Genomic DNA, 14425 nt, shown 5'->3' with positions numbered 1-14425 from the left:
TAGTTGCTGACAAAAAAAAAATTTGTTAGTTTATTTGAGGTTAAAATGTCATTCTTTCTTTCAGCGCGTCTCTAACAAGTTGTATTTTCATCATGTGTTTGAACATAAAATTTGAATGACTCGCCCTCTAGTATCTTGGCCATGAACACACCACCCAGGCTGAGGAAGACCCGGAAACTTTGTGGCCATGTGAGCCATGGTCATGGCCACATTGGCAAGCACAGGGAGGCCAGGGTAATGCTGGTGGCTTGCATCATCACAGAATCAGCTTCAACAAATACCACCCAGGTTACTTTGGGAAAGGCGGTGTGAGGCATGGCCACTTAAAGAGGAAGCACAGCTTTGGCCCTACTGTCAACCTTGATCAACTGTGGCCCTTGGTCAGTGAGCAGGCATGAAAATGCTGCCAAAACCAAGACTGGAGCTGCTCCTACCACTGATGTGGTGCGATCAAGCTACTACAAATTTCTGGGAAAGGGGAAGCTCCCAAAGTAGCGTGTCCTTATAAAGGCCCTATTCTTTAGCAGAAGAGCTGGGGACAAAATGAAGAGTGTTGGTGGGGCCTGTGTCTTAGTAGCTTGAAGTCACATGGAAGGCAGTTCATTTAATGCTCACAAGTGCTTTGTAAAAAAAAAAAAAAATTGAATGACTCACATCACTAAAACTGTTTTATGTCCTCTTTGATTAGGTATGTGTATAGAAGGACTTATTTATGAAGGTAGGAGATTGTGGTTGATGAACAATTCCCAGAGAAAAATGGTCAGGACAAGTATGTGTGACTCCTGACATTGATCAGAATACTTTAGGGTCATTGCCCTCTTCAGACACGATCAGGCGTGTTCAGGGTGGGATGGCCGTAGACTCATTGCCCTTTTCAAAAAGGACTAAGCAGCCATAATGTGCCAAGTGGAGCACTTCCTCAGTTTCCTCATAGGAGTGTTGTCAAGGCTAAAAAGAGAACATGTCCTTGCACAGTCTATAAGTATATTACAAGTACTCAGCAAATATTGATTTTTTTTTCTCCCCTGAGTTAGGGAAGTGGAAGAAATAGAAGTAGAATGTGCAACTTATCAGACAGGATGTGGACAGTGAGGGAGAGGAAAGAATTGAAATGGTTTCCAAATTTCTAGCCCGGGACATTGCTTAACAGTTGCATATCATTTAGGATTCTTCCTGATTCAAGTCAATGTTAAGAAAAAATGGGTTTTTATTGCCTCATGTCTGAAAAATCCTGGGTACAACCAGCTTTAAGACCAGTTTGCTCCAAGGCTCAACCCTGTGATCAGGCCAAGTCTCTCCTTCTCTTGGCTCTGCTCTCCTTCATGCTGACTTGTTCCTTCTCAGACTTTACGTGCCATGTAGTGGTTACCAACAGCTCCAGGCTTGTCCTCCCAGATTCTGGGGCAAGAGAAGATAGTAACAATAGTTAACACCCCATATTTGCTTACTACTGTTATAAATTTTTACACTTGTAATTTTCACAAGGTTGAGGTAGGTAGGAAAACTGAGGTATGTTTAAGTAACTAGTCCAAAGTAACGAATAAAGAGACAGAGCAAGCATTTTTGCCCAGGCAGTCTGGTTTCAAAGCCTGTGCTCTGAAGTGTGTCTTCTGAAAGAGAGCTATCATCTTTTTGGGTCCAGTTGTATTGCATCAGTTCCATTTGAGTCCTTAAGGCTAGAAAGTGATGTCAAATTGACCCAGTTTCAGTCCTTTGCCCACTTGAAGAAGACAAGAAGAAAATGCCATTCAGAGCTCTTGGGCTGGGCTTGGGGGTTGCGTGGAAAAGAGGGGATGACCCAGCAGAAGGATATTTAGATGCTCTGTTAAGAACAAATAACAAAACAAAAGTTTCCCATCACAATTAAGATGGAAAATAAAGAAGAGGAAAAGTTTTAGGGAGAAAAGGATAAACTCAATGTTAGAAAGCTGAAGTTTAAAATGTTAGAAAAACATAAATGGGAAGATGGGGCTCATTGGACACATTGATTTATACTTGAAACAAGATGACAATAAAAGGGTAAAAATAAAATGTTTGGCAAGGAAATATTGAGCAAATTAAAAACAAATGAAAGCAGGAGTGGTAACATTACTATCAGAAAGGTGGAAATGCAGGCTAAAGGCATTTCGAGTTTAAGGAACATCCTTACATAAGAGGCACAGATAATCATTAAGAAGATATAACAGTTATAAAGTAGACATCAAAATATGTCTACTTTAGCAGCTAAATACATATGGTCAGGGAAAATTTATAAATATATAATTCTAATGAGAGATTTCAAAGCACCTTTCTTACAATTAGCCAGAATTAACAGTAAAGAAACATTCATTATATGGTGTACCTTAAACTGCTACACTGCTGTAAGACAATTATATCTTAATAAAACCAGGGAGAAAAATCTTGCAGACCAACAAAATAATACAAATGTTATACTAGTCAAAACATTATTCAGTTGAACTGAGTAACATAATGAAATAAATTTATAAAGTACATATAAGGACATCTATGACCCACAAATGAAGAAAATATTTTTTCATAAAAATGTAAAATTATAAATACATGACAAAAGGTGATCTAAAACCAATAAATAGTTAGAAATTAAGAAACAAACTCCTAGGTAAGTCTTGAATCAAAGAGGTAATAAAAGGGAACTTATAATTCTCACAAAACCAATGAAAAGGAAACCACTTCTTATTGAGACCTACAGGACCCTGAAAGTGGCACTAAGAAACATTCAAAGCTCTAAATGTTAAAAAAAATTAAAGTAAAAAATAAAACCAAAAGCTAAAGGAACTAAATATTCATCTTAAAACATTAAAAAAAATCAGGAAATTGAAACCAAGAGAGGTAAAATTTGAAACTAATGATATAGAAAAGTAACAGAAAGGATAAAAATAGTAAGAAGGATAAATAAGTCAAAATCTAATGAAAATACTTCCAAAAGTTTATTGAATACACTAATAAATTATATATTTATATAAAATAACTAGAAGATTGACAATGTTGAGGAGGGAAAAAAGAGAGAAAATAAAAGAGGCTAGGAATGAGAAAAGAGTCATAACCACATGAGAAAAAATTTATAAGACTCACTATAGGCTACTCTACAGCAATGAATATGAAAACCTACAGTAAATGTATAATTTTCTGGCAAAATTCAAACTATTAAAAAAGACCCAAGAAAACAGAGAAAATATGAATAGATCAAGGATAAGGTGATTGAATGTTAATAATGAGAAGACTCTAGAGCCAAATGGCCACAGAGCTGAATTTTAGCTTACCTTTAAAGGTCTGATATTTCCAATGTTAAGTTAGTTAAACCCATGCTATTCAAAATGTATTCACAGACTGATAACATTAGCATCCCCTGGGATCTGATTAGAAATATGGGTTTAGCTACTCCAAGCCATAAAAAAATCTTCTAAATTTATATTTTCAAGCCAATATAATTTTTTTGTTTTTTTGTTATTTCTCAACTCTGTTTATCTCACCTTTATTTATTTTTGTCACCAGGTTACACTAGACATAAAAATGAAGAATTAGCACAATGGTCAAGACTCAGTTTGTTCAGCACATTCTTACAAAATATTGCAATGACACCTAAAGATATGTTATTATAGAACTATTGAATAGATTAGCTGTTGACATCAACTATTTTCCTTAATTGCATGAATGTAAATGACATATTGGTTCAAAATTCTACAACTGGCCTCAGATAAGAGATTGGGAAATCCTTTTTGAAGAAGTGGTATTTTTACAGGGACAGTAAGAATGAATAAGAGCTAGTCAGTGTTGGTGGGGTGAAGAGAAGGGATTGTGTTCTCAACAGAGGAAATGTCATATGCAACTGCCCTGAGCAAGGATGAAACAGGGAATGTCTGAGGATTTAAAGAAGGTCAATTAAGCTTGGTGATAAAATGGGGAAATGGTATCAGAGTAGGCTGAAGAGATAGGCAAGAACCAGAAGTGTAAGAATATCCTTTGTGGGACTCAGTGTCCTGTTTAACATTCATTGAAAGTAAGTTCATGGTACTGTTAGAGTTATTGTACTAAAAAGTCTCCATATTCTCAGGCTTTTGTTATACTCCTCATCCACTCATTTGAGCATTCATTCAACAAGCATATACTAAATGTCTACTATGTGTCATGTACTTTGGGCCACTGAGTTGTACACCTCCCAGATCTTTGTAAATTATAGGTTGCCACTCACAATGTGGTCACTTTGTCGGTCCTGTCATTATATTAGAGTCAGATTCAGCTTATTTTCATTATTTTTATCCTGGGTATAACATTACTGGTTTGGAGAACAGGGCCCATCAAATATCAGTGACTTCTGCTGCCAGCAATCTGGAAAACACTTTTCATGAATATCCTTAAGCTCCTGGTGGGAAGGAGTAAGTGAGGGAAAGAAAACTACAGCTGTGTCTTCATGCCAATGAAGTAGTATTTGGGGGAGATGTTAGGCTTAGTTCTCACAGCTTTCTTTTCCTCAGCTCTTATGAGCTTTGATGAAGAGTCAGTAATTGTCATTTTGGAGGTTAGTGGATGCCACTTCCTCCTTCTTCTATCTTTCTAGCTTTGTTTTATTTAGACCCTGTTCTCTTACTACCACTGCTTCTTTTCATTTTTCATGTATTTTAGTCAATTATGCTAGCTGTCTCTCTGAGCCTGAGTACTAAATTAAGGGTAAAGACTCTGCCCTTAATATAACAGAAAGCAGAGTTATGCTTAGGCTAGACATGACCCAGGAATGAAATCTTGCATGCATCTTCATCCTCTCCTTATTAACAAATAGTACTTATGCTGAAGGAATTAGGTCAATGGCCAAAAAAAAAAAAAAAAAAAAAAAAAAAAAAGCAGCTTTCTCATCTGGACACCTAATTAAAGTTTCTCCACCTACTCTGGCCTTCATTGATCTCACCTTTCTCTGAAATGTATGATCTATTGAATAAGAATCATAGGCTTTAGCTCTTGATCATATATTGTATTGAGTTAGTTTCTAATTCTTTAATATATGTTGATTTTGTTTCCCTAATATGATTGCACACTCCCTCAGGGAAGGGAGATTGTGACCCTACTTTATTCTCTAACGTCCTCAGAGTTGAGCAAAGTGGTAGGAATACAGGCTAGCCATTCAAAGGATACTTGATTAAATGAACAAGACCTGCCACTTTACTGTACAAAGAGATTAGCATAAAGGAAGATTGTTGGATTACTACCTGTCTTTCCTTGATTATTAGAGGCCTCTATAATTTTTAATGATAATTCTCCCTTAATCTCCCTCTTTCAATTCTCTTTTGGTTGTATATCAATATTAAAGCATAGATTTAGATTAAACATCCACTTACTCATATCAAGCCATGCCCCTTTGTATGGTAGTCTCCATTATACAAGGATGCAGTGGTCTTGTCTCTACATCAGGAAATTGAGAGCCAAGCTATGTTCTTAATGAGTGGCTATATTATTTTTTGTTCTTCACCCACTTAAATAGCTCAAGAAGAAGAAAGGACAATAATATGATAAAGTTGGAATATGGTTTAAATAAAAGAGACTGATATTACTTGAGGCTGAAAATTAATTACATCAGATCTTGGGACTGTTGAGACTAAAAGGCAATAGCTCAGGGAGGAGCAGTGTGTGAAGATGAAGACATCCCTTGGTTCAAGCCAATATAATTTTAATGCAAAAATTTAAGGAAAATATTCAGATGAGTTATAATTTTAATTACAATTATAATTGTAGATTAATTTCACTTCTGATTTAGAGAGAAAAATTATAAATAAAATATTAGCTTATAGAGGCCTTATATAAGCAAGGTTTATTCCAAAACTGTAAGAGTTGTTCAATATTCATTACATAATCCTTTACATTGATAAACTAAGGAAGAGAAAACATCAGTAGATGTTCAAACAACACTAAAATTCAGCAGTTATTATTTCTAAAATGATTCTAAGTGTTATTCTAAGTGATATAGGAGCAAATTATTTAAATAGGCAAGACTATTTGAAAGACCAAAAATCAATAGCAAATACAATTTTAAGAGAATGTGGTGATGATACTGTAGACAGGCAGGGAGGGCCAGGAAGTCTCCCCCATTGGCCAAGATGGCACAGGGGGAGGTTCTTACACTGAGAACACAAAAGGCTAGAAATGGATAGGGCCTGAGCACTCCAAAAGTTAGAAGGATGACCTTCTAACCAGGTAGAGAATGAAAACCCTCCCCTCTCTATCTCTGTAAGAACCGAGGGCTTAAGAAGGAAGGCAACATGGTCTTTGGCATGGGAGTCCACCATTCTCCCAGACCTTGGCACCTGAATAAAAGCTTCTTTCCTTTTGCATCTATACCTGTCTTACAAGGTTGGCTTTTGCTGCCATAGGCAGCTTAACCCACTTTGTTTGGTTTCAGGTTTTGGCGAGCCAGCCAGGAGGGCATGGACCTTGGTAAGTCCTGGAGGACCTGGGCTCGGGTCTCAGATGCCACCTCTGGGAGTAGGCTGGTGAAAGGAAACAGGTTTCTGGAGAGTAGATGGACCCCAAGACTGGGTGAGTTGAACCAGTGTGCACCCTGGGGATTCTCTATCCCTGCTTCTTGGGCTCTTGTCACCGACAGCTGACAGCGAAGTTTTGATTAGCCAGCCATGTGAAATTAATGGGAAAGACATCGCTAACTTCTGGAAACTTCTGCAGCCCAAGTGTCCATCAGTAGATAAATGGATAAAATAACTATGGAACATTTACACAATGGAGCACTACTTGGCTATAAAAAAGAAGAAAATTTTACCCCTTGTGACAGTATGGATAGACCTGGAGTACATTAAGCTAAGTGAAAGAAGCCAGTCAGAGAAAGACAAATACCATATGATTTCAGTCATATGTGGGGAATCTAATGAACAAACTGAACTAACAAGGAAGGTGGGGACAGACTCATAGATGGAGAACAGATAACAGCTCTGGGTGGGGAGAGGAGGTTGGGGGTCGAGGGATTGAGCAAAAAGGAAAAAAGACCCATGAACACAACAATGTGGTGATTGCTGGGGGGAGGAGGTATAAGGGGACTAAATGGTAATAGAAAAAATACAACAAAGATTAAATAAAAAAATAAAATAAAATAGTGAAAACTGCTGCAGCTGAAAAATCAAGGACAGCTGCTGGCAAGACCTTGATTAGCAGGCCATCTATCCCTGCCACTTGGGCTTTGTGTCACTTGGGCTTCATGCCATTAAGGTCTAGTCAGGAATGCTTGTGATATTGGTCGGCAAGAGATAAGATGCTAGGACTTGCTTGTGAGCATTCATTTGGAATAATGGAATTATGGATCCAAGTTTTGTTTATATATTCCCATTTTGGGGTCTTGCTATGGTTACTGTTTTGAGTTTGTGCTTTGTGCCATCAGGGGTTGCTCTGTTTTTATTCCTAAAGGGAGCTCAGTTGGGCCAAATTTTAGCATACTGGTCCATATACAGCCATAATCCAATGACTAAAAAGGAACTGGTTTTCTATTACGACACTGCTTGGCCTATGACACTTCAGACAATGAGGGAAAATGGCCCTAAATAGTTCCTTAATTTACTACACCATAATTGGAATTGTTTTGCCAATGGTCAGGGAAATGGGACAAAATCTCTTAAGTCTAGGCATTTATGTCTTTACATAATAAGGATTTGGTAAAGAAAGAGAATAATTAATGGTGCAAAGAAGGGAATTTGCTTCAAACCCCCTCTTTGATAGTAAGGCACAAGAAGCAAAGGAAAATGAAGAATGAGTTTCTTTAATGCCCTGGACCTGGGGATCCCAGGATTAACAGCAGGAAGATTTCCCTCATCTCCACCTCTGCTTCTAGATACCCCTGAAATAGACCCCACAGGGGCAATAACCCCACTCCTGTGTGATGAACAAATTTTATTCCCCACCAAAAACCCAACAGGGTGCCCAGTTTGTCCAGGGAACACCCTTATCCAAAGGGGGACAATTTACCATCCAAACTGGGCAGAAATACATAACTAACCAGGGAATGCAGCTGTGGCAACAATTACTAGAGTGACTTGACAGTTGTAGGAACAAGCATTCCTTCCATCTCTGAAATGTAAGCTTGGGGATCAAGGACTTATGTATGGTTTTTTCTGCCTGCTGGATTGCCCACTGTTGCACCGAGCTTTACTCTGTAAATTGCATGTATGGATAACTTTTTCACCTGAGAAGCATCAGTTATGTTTGGGGGTTCTGCTGGAGCATGCTCTCCAGCTTCAGGTGCTCTTGGCTCGCCTGAAGGGACCTGGGATGGACTCTTCTCACCCAAGATCTATGAGCAGGTGGATCAGGCTGTTTGGGCTGACAGAACCCCAGGTGGGCTGGTTGACATTCAACCCATAAAAATTAAACTAGATTTCATGACAGAAGGATGGCAGCCATGTCTCTGGGCAGTGGCAGCTGCCTGTCACATCTTTCTGGAGGTGCGGAAGTTCATTCTGGAGCAGCCTGCGACAGTGTCTGTGCCACTCCAGATCCTGGTCCTGTTGGAGCAGGGCGGAGGGTGTTGGCTGGTGGCAATGCACATGGGAAGATGTCGGGTAATTTTTTGGATAGCTTAAGTGTTGTCTCACAGACCATTATTGCCTTGAACCCAGTCACCCTGCTCCTGGACTCAGGTTGAGGCTTGGACCTTTGTCATGATTACCTGGAAATCAATGATAGGATTTGTTCTAGTGGACCAGATCTGTTAGGTCAGCACTTGGCAGAGCCTGGCTGGGAATTGTATGCAGATGGGGCAGCTTCATGGAGAGTGGTTAGTGGAGGGCCGGGTACACAGTAGTCACTATGGATGGGGTGAATTGGGAGCCTTGCAGTGGGAGTCTTGGCACAAGGGGCCGGACTTGTGGCCCTCATTGGAGACTTAGCATTGTCCAGGGCAGAGAGTGTTTGCATCTACACTGACTCCAGGTTTGCCTTCATAGTGGTCCATGCCTATGCCCATGGAACATGGGGGCAAGGAGGGGCTGTTGGCCTTGAAGAGTGAAGGTGTCAGGCATGCAAGGAAAATTTTGGGGTTGCTGGAGACAGTGAATCTACTGAACTGGATTGTTTTGGTATGCTGAACTGGACATTGGAGGGGCAGTTACCAGGGTGGCTGAACTGCCAAGGAGGTGATGGGATGGGTTATCTGGGGGCTTCCACTTCTCTGGGCTTTAATTTGCCACCTGGACTTGCCGTAATTTCACTTCAGAAATCTCCTAGAAGATAGAACAGGCACTACAGGTTCAGTGGAAACTGCATGCATCTTGGAGATCTTAGCGTATGGGGAAGACTGAGAAAGTGAACCACACAATAAAGATGCTCCTGGCAAGTATATGCAAGGAAACACATTTGAAGTGGGGCTAGGTACTCCCTATTTACTTGCTCCAGTAATGGCCCCACGGTGGGCTTGCATTAAGCCCTTTAAAAATAGTTTACGAGTGACCATTCCAAGTTTCTGTTTTAGGTAGATTTAGAACACAAATCAAAAATCAAACAACATTTAGGGCAAATACTAACAACTTTGCACAAGTTTGCTCATTACAGGTTTGTCTACCCATCTGATGAGACTTTATGCCCGTTCCAGCCCTTACACCCATTCCAGTCTTATTGAGGGCCTGGTAGACTCAATGTCCTGAACACCAGTTAGCCAAGCAATGGATCAAACCCTATGATGCCCTGCTGACAACAGACTCTTCCCTGAAGCCCACAGAAATTGAACCTTGGATCCACCACACATGGATAAAGTGGACATCACCTGAGTAGGACTCAGATCTTGCTGCTGTTGATACTGCAAAGGAAAGCTGAACTTGCATTCCTGAAAGAGACTGAAAATTCCTTTAAAAAAAGATTTTACTTATTTATTTTTAGAGAAAGGGGCAGGGAAGGAGAAAGAGAGGGAGAGAAACATTGATGTGAGAGAGAAGCATAGATCATTTGCTTCTTATATGCACCATGGCTGGGGACTGAACCCACAACCCAAGCATGTGTATTGATCGGGGATCGAAGTTGCAAACTTTCTCTTTGTGGGACATTGCCCAATCAGCTGAGCCACACTGGCCAGGGTTTAAAATTCTTCCTTAGTGCCTCCTAAAGGTCTCATTTTGGAAGTCTACCTGCCACACCATCTCTTGAAACATGAAGCCGTCTACTAGCTTCGTGTGTTCAGCAGTGCCACACTTGACACACCATATTTGCTGATTTTGAAAACAGAATCCTTCTCCCTCACATGAAGGATTCCCTCGATTCTTTACCCCCTTCCTTTAATAGATAGTAGGAATCTCTGGACCCTGAGATAGATAGGTAAGACTATATCCTTTGACAGCTGGAATAAACCACAGAAGATGAATCCTCCATCCTTTTACCCTTGTAAGATTACTAGGGTCTAGAGTTTGCACCCTAGAATTGATACTGTAAATAGGGAGGGCTGGGGAGTGTCCCCTATTGGCCATGATGGTGTAGGAGGTTTTTACATCAAGCATGTCAAAGGCTAGAAAGATAAGTGGACAGGACCCAAGCACACCAAAAGCTAGCAGGGTGAATGGATAGAGAAAGAAAGCCCTCCCCTCCCTATCCCTGTGAGAACTACGGCTTGAGCAAGAAGGCAAGATGGTCTTGGGGACTGGAGTCCACTATTCTCTCAGGTCCCAGCACCTGAATAAAAGCCTCTTTCCTTTTGCATCAGCACCTGTCTCATGATTTTGACTTCGGCTGCCACAGGCAGCCAAATCCACTTTGCTTGACTTCAATAAGGTGTATGGATTCTAAATAAGTATACAGAAATCAGTAGCTTTTTCTCCCTGGCTGGTGTGGCTCCATGGATTGAGTGCTGGTCTGCAAACTGGAAGTTTGCCTGTTCGATTCCTGTCAGGCACATGCCTGAGTTGCGGGTCAGATCCCAAGTTGGGGGTGTGCAAGAGGCAACTGATAGATGCATCTGTCACACATTGATGTTTCTCTCCTTTTCTTTCTCCCTCCCTTCCTCTCCCTCTAAAAATAAGTAAATTTTTTTACTTAAAAATTTTTTTACTAAATATTTTATTGTTATTCTTTTACAGTTGTCTCAATTTTTCTCTCTTTTCCCTCCTCTTCCTAGCCCACTTCCCACTCCCAGTTATTCCTCACCCTGATGTCCATGTCCATGGGTCATTCATACATGTTCCTTGTCTAGCCCCTTCCCCTTCTTTTCACCCTTATTCCCCTCCCCTTTCTCCCCCTCTGATAATTGTCTGTTCCTTGTTTCCATGCCTCTGGTTCTATTTTGTTTGCTAATTTATTTTGTTCATAAGGTTCTTCTTATAAGGTGAGATCATATGGTATTTGCCTTTCACCAACTAGTGTATTTCACTTAGTGTAACATTCTCCAGTTCTATCCATGCTGTCGTAAAATGTAGGAGTTCCTTTCTTCTTTCTGTTGCATAGTATTCCATTGTGTAAATGTATCACAGTTTTTTAAAAATTTATAAATCATGTTTATTCTATTACAGTTGTCTCAATTTTTCCCCCTTTACCCCCCTCCGCCCATTCCACACCCACCCCCCACTCCCACAGTCAATTCCCACTCTGTTGTCCATGTCCATGGATCATTCATACATGTTCTTTGTCTAGTCCCTTCCCCTTCTTTCCACCATTGTCCTCTTTCCCCCTCCTCGCTGGTCACTTTCAGTCTGCTCCATGTTTCTGTGCCTGTGGTTTATTTTGTTCATTAGTTTATTTTGTTGAATAGAGTCCACTATAGGTGAGATCATATAGTATTTGTCTTTCATCAACTGGCTTATTTCATTTAGCTTAATATTCTCCAGTTTCATCCATGTTGTCACAAAGGGTAGCAGTTCCATCTCTCTCTCTCTCTTTCTTTCTTAAATGCAGATTGATTTTATTTATTTTTTTAAATGTCAAAGTTAATTATATTAAAAAAATTAAAACCCTTATAAAGTCTCAGCAATTAAACCAACATGACACCAGCACAGAAATAATCAAGTAGATCAATGAAATATAATGAACATTCTAGAGACAAATGTATATATCTGTCTAACAATATATGATTAAGTTGATATTTCAAATCAATGGGTCAAATAAGGCTTATTCCACAAATAAGGTACATGGACCACTGTTACTTGAAGTAAAACAAATATAGAGCCCTATTTCACACATTATACAAGAAATATTCAGGTGAGTTAGAAATCAATATGTAGAATCTAAGGAGTTTTTGGAGAAAATACAAACGAATATTTTTCATGACCTGAAGTAAAATATTCAAACCCAGAAGCTATAAAGTAAATATTGAAAATATGACTATATTAAACATTTAACTATATAGTAATATACATATAAAAAAATTAAAGGACCAGGAATAGAATAGAAAAGTATTTGCAACACATCTAAAACATGGTTAATGGGTTTTTTATTTTAGGGAAAAAAGTTCTACAAACTTTTAATCATAAAATGGATAAAGAATACCAAAAATTCATTTAAAGCTTTTTAAAAAAATAATAGAAATAGGCAAGAAATATACTAAAACAGGTTTAGTTTCAACAAATAGTAAAGGAACAATTAAAATAACATCATTGTCACAATCGAATTAATGAGGATTAAAAATAATGGTAATATCAAGTATTGGCAACTCTGAAAGGAACTGGGTATTCACAGAAACTTTTTCTTCATCTTGAAGTAGTCCCTTTAGCATATTTTACAGTGCTGGTTTAGTGGAGGTGTATTCTTTTAGCCTTCTTTTGTCTGGGGGAACTCCTCATTTCGCCTTCCATTTTAATTGAGAACCTTGCTGGGTAGAGCAATCTTGGTTGCATGACTTTGCTTTTCATGACGTGGAATATTTCTTGCCATTCTCTTCTGGCTTGCAGTGTTTCTGTTGAGAAGTCAGATGCTAGCCATATTGGGGCTCCCTTATATGTTACTACCTCTTTCTCCCATGCTTGCTTTAGGATTCTGTTTGTCTTTGATATTTGCCATTTTAATGATGATGTGTCTTGGAGTGGGCCTCATTGGGTTCCTCTTGAATGGGACCCTCTGTGCTTCCTGGACTTGTGTGACTTTTTCTTTTCTCCAATCATTACTTTTTAAAACAGGTTCTCTATCCCTTCCTTCATCCTCTTCTCCTTCTGGTATCTATTATATGAATATTATTATGTTTCAGGTTGTCCTGCATTTCCCTAAATGCCTCTTCAATTCTTTTTGAGTCTTTTTTCATTTTCTTGCTCTTTCTGGGAGCTTTTTTCTATCTTGTCCTCCAGCTCGCTGATTTGGTCCTCAGCTTCATCTAGCCTGCTTTTGATTTCTTCTACTGTGTTCTTCAATTCAGAAATTGTATTCTTCCTTTCCTCTTGCCTCTTATTGCTAGTTTCTATGTCCTTTTTCATGCTGATATACTTTGCAGTAAGTTCCTCATAGTTTCTCTGTAGTTTTTGGTAATTGTCTCTGAGCTCATTGAGCTTCCTTAGAACCGTTGTTTGGAACTCATTATCTGATAGTTTACTTGCCTCTATTTCATTTAGTTCTCTTTCTGGGTATCCCTCCTTTCCCTTTGAGTGGGGGGAATTTCTTTGTCTTCCCATTATTTGTGAGATTCTTCTCTTTTGCTTCTGCTTCTTAAATTGATCTGTTTTGATTTCCTGACTTTGTGGTGTGAATTTCTATGGTAGGAGACCATTGCCTTTAGTTTCTGGATCTCCCTTTGATGATGTCAGATGTTTTCCCTGTCCGACCTTAGGCAGTCTGTTTGTCACTTCCAGTAATCTACTGTTTGTCGCTTTCTCCTTCAGCTGTTAATCTATTCTCTCTGCACTCAGCAGAGCACTTTAGACAGCTCAGGGCAGGGCGGAGTCCCTCCTTGGGGGAGGGTTATTGGGTCCTTTCACGCTGCTGTTGTATGGGGGAGCAGTCAGCACTGGGATCCCGCTGGCTACTCTCTCTGTTCTCTCCCCAAAGCCTCTGTCCCCAGTCTTTCCTCAAGTGTTGCCAGACCTCTCTGTGCCCACTTTCGCCAGGGATTTACTGTGTGTGGCTGCCACTCTTCACAAAGCAGGCAGCTTAGAAAGCAAGGGGCAGAGTGGAATCCCACCTGGGTATGGGGCTATTGGGTCCTTTGACATTGCTGCCACTCAGGGGGTGTGGTCTCTGTCTGAGCAAGATGGCTGCTGCTGCATGGAGGGTGAGTCAGCACCAAGATCCCACCGGCTGCTCTCTCAGTTCTCTCCCCAAAGCCTCCTTCCCCAGTCTCTCCTCAGGCATCTCTAGCCCACTCTGCCCTCATCTTTGCCAAAGACCAGGGTAAGTGGTTGCAAATAAAAATTTTGTGTTGGTCCTTTAAAATTTTGTGTTGGTTCTTTGGGTCTCCAGCCACCTGTCTCTGGCAGAAAGCAACCCTGATGCTTTTTGCAGCTGGCTTTTTTTGTGTACTTTT

At 39.8% G+C, this 14425-nt stretch overlaps 1 pseudogene; it reads left to right on the top strand.

Moving 5' to 3' along the window:
- Positions 1–141: 141 nt before the first annotated feature.
- Positions 142–582, top strand: LOC129085402 (60S ribosomal protein L27a-like; annotated as a pseudogene).
- Positions 583–14425: the final 13843 nt, after the last annotated feature.

Source organism: Pteronotus mesoamericanus, unplaced genomic scaffold (genome assembly GCF_021234165.1).
Source record: "Pteronotus mesoamericanus isolate MK-2021 breed Mesoamerican mustached bat unplaced genomic scaffold, CSHL_Meso_final scaffold_232, whole genome shotgun sequence".
Lineage (NCBI taxonomy): Eukaryota > Metazoa > Chordata > Mammalia > Chiroptera > Mormoopidae > Pteronotus > Pteronotus mesoamericanus.
The sequence above is the reverse complement of the archived record's forward strand: the minus strand, read 5'-3'. Positions and strand labels throughout refer to the sequence as shown.